The sequence below is a fragment of the Mus caroli genome, chromosome X (genome assembly GCF_900094665.2).
Source record: "Mus caroli chromosome X, CAROLI_EIJ_v1.1, whole genome shotgun sequence".
In the NCBI taxonomy this organism is placed as follows: domain Eukaryota; kingdom Metazoa; phylum Chordata; class Mammalia; order Rodentia; family Muridae; genus Mus; species Mus caroli.
The window spans coordinates 124964582-124972238 of NC_034589.1; positions in this window are offsets into that span (position 1 = coordinate 124964582).

Consider the following 7657-nt stretch of genomic DNA (forward strand, 5'->3'; position numbering starts at 1 on the left):
GAACGATAGGTAGAAAACTAATGATTAACAAAATACCAGTTTCGAACATTGGACTGTGGCTATCTCACTCACCCTGCGGAAAGGAAAGAGCTATGTAACCCAGGTGATGCAGAAAGTTTGTATCACCCATACTTTGGGAAGAGAAGAGGAAGCTCTGGCTCCCTCCCCTGCCCATGTTTCAGAGCCTCTCCTCTTTTTCTGCATTTGGATACCCGAATGTATTGACCTTTTCAAAAACCTACATAGTAGGTGACACAGGTAGTCAATTCAATAAATGCTTTTTAACACATTTCTCTCTCTCCTCCAGAGTCCCACCAGAAGAAATCAGCTCCAGCATAGAGGAAAGGAAAAACCGATCCCCTCTATCCTCTTGCAACTTTGGGTTTCAGGAAGCCTGAAGAAGTAATTAGTGCAAGGAGAGCCCTTAGACCTGTTTCCTTCCCGACGTTATTCACAAAACGTGGCAGAAGCTTCCCTAGGCACTGCCTTCTCCCCTCTATATTGCTTGGACAGTATGGCTTGCAAGGTCTCTCAACTCGGCCACCTTCACCACCAAGGCATCCATGAAATGCCTACCCATTCTTCAAGGTTTCTGACTATAATCCATACTCATCTTTTGGTACTTTCTGACTTGGTATCTGACATGCTGATATACTGGTTGATCTAGACCATGTGTTCTGACCTGACCACCCAGGATAATATTGAAGGGATATATGTGCAGGAATTATTGGACTATGTATACTCTGTAGGATGATCTATGCCATAGGAATTTAAAAATAACGCTGATACATAAGCAGGACATAATGAGGAAGCAGGAAGTATGAGCTTGAGAAAAGACACTATGCATGAATGTAATTGAGAGGAGAAACAGATACTCAGTCCTTGAGTTCAAGCATTTTCTTTTCTTTTTAAGTTTAATTATTTTTTTTTACTTGTTCATTTTATATCCCACTTACTCCTTTCCTCCTTCCCCCTCCCCTTCTTCTCTCAGCTGGTAGGACCCCCCTAGGTATCCCTCCACCCTGGCACTTCAAATCTCTGTGAGGCTAGGTGCTTCCTCTCACTCTGAGTCCAGACAAGGCAGCCTGGCTACTAGAACATATCCTACAGACAGGCAACAGCTTTTGGTATAGGCCCCATTCCAGTTGTTTGGAACCCATATGAAGGCCAAACTGCACGTCTGCTATGTATGTGCTGGGAGTCCTAGGTCCAGCCCGTGTATGATCTTTGGTTAGTGGTTCAGACTCTGAGAGCCCCAAGAGTCCAAGTTAGTTGACTCTGTTGGTCTTCCTGTGGAGTTCCTATCCCCTTTAGGCAGCAATCTTTCCTCTTATTCTTCCATAAGAGTTCCCAAACTCCATCCACTGTTTGGCCGTAGATATCTGCATCTGTCTGAGTCAGCTGCTGGGTGGAGCCTTTCACAGGACAGCCATGCTAGACTCCTATTTGAAAGCATAGCAGAGTATCATCAATAGTGTTAGCGATTGGTGCTTGTCCATGGGATGGGTCTCAAGTTGGGCCCCTGCACTAGGTTTCAAAAAGATGCAGCCACTATTGAAATACATGTGGAGAGGTCTCAAGGAGCTACAAATAAATCTGCCATAAACCCCAGCTATACTACTCATTACATATGTCCAAGGGACTAGGCATCCTACTTCACAGACACTTGCTCAGCCATGTACATTGCTTTTGTATTCACTATAGCTAAGAAATGGAAGCAGCCTTAATTGTTTTCAACCAAACCAAACCAAACCAAACCAAAAATCAAATAATGAAAACTGGGTACACATACATGGAATACTCTTCAGTTATAAAGCAAAATGAAGCACTGAAATCTCAAGATAAAATTATATTGTGTAAGGTAACATAGAATCTTTATTTATGAGTACACTGTAGCTTATATGCATATTATATTCTTATATATATGAATATATATGTGTGTATACACACATGTGTATATATATATATATATATATATATATATATATATATGAATGAAAAGGAAGCTGGACCCATGAAATGTTAACCTTATGGCTGCTTAAACAAGACCCCAAAAATGAAAACAGTTGGTATGCCAATATGGATGGGAGAAATCTCAAGAATTCACACTCCTAGACGAAGAACTACAATCAATTAATGATCACTGTGGTGGTTTTAAAAAGAATACCCCCTATAAACTCATATATTTGAATGCTTAGTCATCAGAGAGTTGAACTCCTTGAAAGGATTGGAAGGATTTGGAGGTGTGGCCTTGTTGGTGTCACCATGGAACAGAATGTAGAACTATCAACTGCTTCTCCAGCATCATTCATGCCATGCCTGCTGCCATGTTCCTTGTTGTAATGATAACAAACTAAAACTGTGAAATTATAAGCAAGCCCCCAATTCAATGCTTTCTTTTATAAGAATTTCCTTGGTTATGGTGTCTCTGCGCAGCAATAAAACACTGACTAAGACAGTGCTAAGAGTGGGCAAATCAGTCTTCTCCAGAAACAGTCACATGATAGATTATTTAATCCCAAGACATCAGATCTAAACACATAGATATATTAGTAACATTAAAGGGACTCATCAGATTGTATTTATAAATGTATGTATGTCTGTGAAAATAAAGAATAAGAAGCCATGACTTTGAGAAGGTGTCATAGTTGGGGGACACAGGAGATGTTGGAAGGAGGAGGGGGTGGGGAATGATGTAAATATAGTACTTATACATGAAATTCTTAATAAATAATAAAATTTGAAAATGATATGCCTGTTTTGAAATACTTTGCTATTTTTGGATTGATCCCAGAACTTCAGGCATGCTGTATAAGTGTTTTCCCATGAATTGTTCAAATGGCTTGATTTCCATTTTGGCCATGAGTTACTTAGACATATATTAATTTTTCCTATTTGAAAATTTTGACATTTTCCAGGGATTTATTGTGATTTCTCATTTAATTTCATGGTGCTTTAAAAACCCAGTCTCAAATATCATTTGAATCCTGTTAGCATTATTAAGACTTATTTTTTTTTGCCAGGGAGTAGGGACTGCATTGGTAAATGTACCACGCACATATAAATCAGGCATAGATTCTACTATTGGTTGTAGGAAGTTATATAATTATCAAATAGATTAAGTTGGCTAATCTATTCTTGAAGTCTGTTTTCTATTTTCTTGTTCCCTCAATATTTCAGAGACAATGTTTAATTCCTGACTTTCAAATGCTTTTTTTTCATTGAATTATAATTATTTTGCTTCATGTAGTTTGAAACACTGTAATACGTAAAAATTCACCACTTAAAAATTATGTAATTTAGGGCTGGAGGAAGTTGGGCCGGAGCAAGTGGGACTCGAGCAAGCGAAGGTCCTGAGTTCAATTCCCAGCAACTAGCGCTCTTTTATTGTTTCCCTTTCCCTTTCTCCCTCTTGCTCCAAACCCTGCTTGCTCTATTCTTCTCCTCCCCACCCCTCAGCCCCTGCTCTCTCCAACTTACTTTCTTGTTTTGTTTTGTTTTGTTTTTTAGTATTTATTTCTATGAGTACACTGTCACTGTCTTCAGACACACCAGAAGAGGGCATCAGATCCCATTACAGATGGTTGTGAGCCACCATGTGGTTGGTGGGAATTGAACTCAGGACCTCTGGAAGAGCAGAGAGTGCTATTAACCTCTAAGCCATCTTTTTTTCTTTTATCTTTCAATACCTTTTGGATTGAATTTTTGAAGTGTTAATCTCACTATATGCTTAGCTATCATTTTAATGACTGTCTTAAGGGTTACAGTGTATTTTTTTTAATGTATCAGAATTCACTTTTGAATATAGAATAAAATATTAAAGTATGTAATCCATGTCTCTCTGATCTTTGTTCTATGATTGACATATATTTTACTGATGTGTTATAAATTCTATGTGTCATAAGTTGTAGACAACCATAAAGTCCATATTCTTCCCTTCTCCAAGACTGATGATTTCATGACTTTTGTCCTGGTTTTAGGTTTCATTTGTAAAGCTCGTCCCTGTTACTCTGTTTCCATTGCTGTTACTTCATTTATGGAACTGTAGCCTTATTGTTTCAATGGCAGTTAGTGATAAAAGCTCCACTTGACTTGTATCCAGAGAGTAGTTTTTAAGTTGTCTGTGTTCCTTCTCTCCTCAAAATGAGAAGGTTCATTCTGCAATACTTTCTGTAGCTACACAGCCACCTTACATTCATTTTAGGGTTTTCCTTAGGGATTTGCAAATTTTAAGAAAAATAATTTTATTAAAATGAGTGATTATCTACATTATGTTGCTTCTTTAGATTGTTATATATGCAAGCATCTAAAATGTATACTGATTATTTGTGGAGTACCACTAAATTTATATATTTATCAGTTTTTATATATTTCATAAGTAATTACTGGATGCTTTTGATAGGCTAAGCCTCAATGGCCCAATTTATTCATACATATATAAGACCTCTTTTATTTATTTTTTTTTTAAAGATTTATTTATTTATTTATTTATTTATTTATTATATGTAAGTACACTGTAGCTGTCTTCAGACACTCCAGAAGAGGGAGTCAGATCTCATTATGGATGGTTGTGAGCCACCATGTGGTTNCTGGGATTTGAACTCNNGACCTTNGGAAGAGCAGTCGGGTGCTCTTACCCACTGAGCCATCTCACCAGCCCTCTTTTATTATTTTTTTATTTAAAAAATTTTATTATTATTAATCATTCCATTCATTTACATCTCAAACAATATCCCACTTCCCGGTTACCCCTCCTCCACCCCACCCCCCATCCCACAGCAGCCCTCCTTCCTCCCCTTTGCTCCCCTCCTCCCCAACACTCTCCTGCCCCCAGCTCCAGCATCCCCCTACTCTGGGGCATCAAACCTCCCTGGACCAAGGGCCTCTGCTCACTTTCAGACAAGGCCATCCTCTGCTACAAATGTATCTGGAGCCAAAGATCCCTTTAGGTCCACTCCGTGGTTGGTGGTCTAGACTCTGGGAGAACAAGGCAGTTTATGTAGTTCTTCCAATGGGGTTGCAATCCCCCTCTGCTCCTCTAGTCCTTCCTCCAGCTCCCCCACCAGTTTCCCTGAGTTCTGCCTGATGGTTGGCTCCAAGCATCCACCTCTGATAAAGCCTCTTTTGCCATTAAAATATGCTTTCAGCCCAATATGGCTGTTCATGACTGTAATCCTGGAAATTGTGAGGCTGAGATAGGAGGATCATTGTGAGTTCCTGTCTAGGCTACATAGTGATTTCTAGACTAGCCTGGGGTATAGAGTAAGACCCCATCATAAAACCTGAAACATTCATGATATTTTTTCAAACTATATCAAACTAAAACTCACAAATATTAGTATCTTTCTAATTAAGTAATACTTTCAACTGCACTATAGAAATGCATATTAGAAAAAAAAAACCGACTGACTCAGAATGTTAAATGACAAAATCACAATAATAGTGATCTATATGTTACTGGAACAGGATCAAACCTCTTAGTTTTTTAATTCTTTATTATTATTTTTTTTACAGTCTAGTCTTTATCCCCCTCCCTGTCTGCCCTCTGAGTGTTCCTCCTCATCCCATACCTCCTCCCCCCCCACCCCACTCCCATCTCCAAGAGGATGTCTCTACCCCCACCCCACCAGACCTCACCACTCCCTGGGGCCTCAAGTCTCTCAAGGGTTAGATGCATCTTTTCTGACTGAACCCAGACCCAGCAGTCCTCTGCTGTATATGTGTCAGGGGCCTCATATCAGCTGGCATATGCTGCCTGGTTGGTGGCTCAGTGTCTGAGAGATGTCAGAGGTCCAGGTTAGTTGAGACTTCTGGTCCTCCTACAGGGTCACCCTCCTTCTCAGCTTCTTTCAGTCTTTCCCTGATTCACCCACAGGGGTCAGCAGCTTCTGTCCATTGGATGGGTGTAAATATCTGCTTCTGACTTCAGCTGCTTGTTGGGTCTATCAGAGGGCAGTCATGATAGGCCCCGTTTTGGAATGCTCCATAGCCTCAGTAATGGTGTCAGGTCTTGGAGCCTCCCCTTGAGCTAAATCCCACTTTGGACCTGACGGTGGACCTTCTTTTCCTCTGGCTCCTCTCCATTTCCATCCCTGCAGTTTTTTCAGACAGAAACAATTATGGGTTGGAGTTGGGTGGCAACCCCATCCCTCACTTGATGCCCTGTCTTCCTGCTGGAGGTGGGCTCTATAAGTTCCCTCTCCCCACTGGAGGGCATTTTATCTAAGATCCCTCCCTTTGAGACCTGAGAGTCTCTCACTTTCCAGGTCTTTGTTGTATTCTAGAGGGTCTCGCCACCTTCTACCTCCTACCTCCCTAAGTTGCCTCTTTCCATTCTTTCTGCTGGCACTCAGGGCTTCAGTTCTATTCCCTCACTCCTACTCCCCCAAACCTCTTTTTGAACATTCCTTTTCTCTGTAAACACCCCTAAGCTTACAGCATGTACCTTGCTAGGATTTTGTTGCCTGTCTTTTTTGGTAAAGAGTGGAGAAAAAGAAGCTCATTTACATTAGCTACAGAAATGATACTTAGGAAAATGCATCTAAAACCTTAGACTCTTTCTTTCTATTAACTGTTATCTTCATGGTTTGCCTTATATTTCATGTGCCTGCTAGAGGCCAGGACACTTTGGAGTGAAGCATGTGGTTCATCCTGAGGTTTGTTACTTTTCTGGATGGGTATTTTCACCTGCATTTTGTGTTCAAATTAAAATTCCATATTTTTGTTACAAATATTTTACAACCATTCTTACAGCCCCCCCAAATAAACAATGGGCCAGAATTTGATCATGAATTATTTACTATCCTGTTTCAGAATCTTTTTGTTGTTGTTAATTGTTTTTTTAAAAGAAATACTTTTTTTAAATTTACTTTATACTTATTCACTTTACATCCTGCTCATTGCTCCCTTCCCGGTCACCCTCTCCCACAATCCTTCCCCTATTTCCCCTCCTTTTCTCCTCTGAGTGGGTGGGGGTTCCCTGTATATCTCCCCACCCTGCCACTTCAAATCTCTCTAAGGCTAGGCATTTCCTGTTTCCTCTCCCACTGAAGCCAGACAAGGTAGCCCAGCTAGAACATATCCCACAGACGGACAACAGCTTTGGGGATAGTCCCCACTCCAGTTGTAGGACCCACATGAAGACCAAACTGCACATTGCTGTGGAGAGGACTAGGTCCAGCTCATGTATGCTCTTTGGTTGCTGATTCAGTCTCTGGGAGCCCCAAGGGTCCGGGTTAGTTGACTCTGTTGGTCTTCTGGTGGAGTTAAATTTTAAGTTTATATTTGCAAAGTATTGTGTGCCTGGTATGCACAAGGCTGTGTTCACCACCCAGTACCACAAAAAAAAATCAATTTTCATGAATAAAATGTACTTTTTTTCTATGTAATTAAAACCCTGATACACTGACATGGCCAACTCAGTATGTACAGAACAAAATTCTATACATTCCCGAGTTTCAGGTTAATGCGGGCTGTTTTGAGCAACTGTCTCTTCAGTGAGCTGTTGCCTCATACATCTGCTCAGCTAGAGAGATAATTGCCCCAGATAAGCAATCTTTAGCAAAAAGATAAACAGAAAAGAATCTAGCCGCAGGTGCAGAACAGGGTTCAATACAATGAGCATTCCAGAGTAACCACTTTGGAGCTCTGTGGCTAT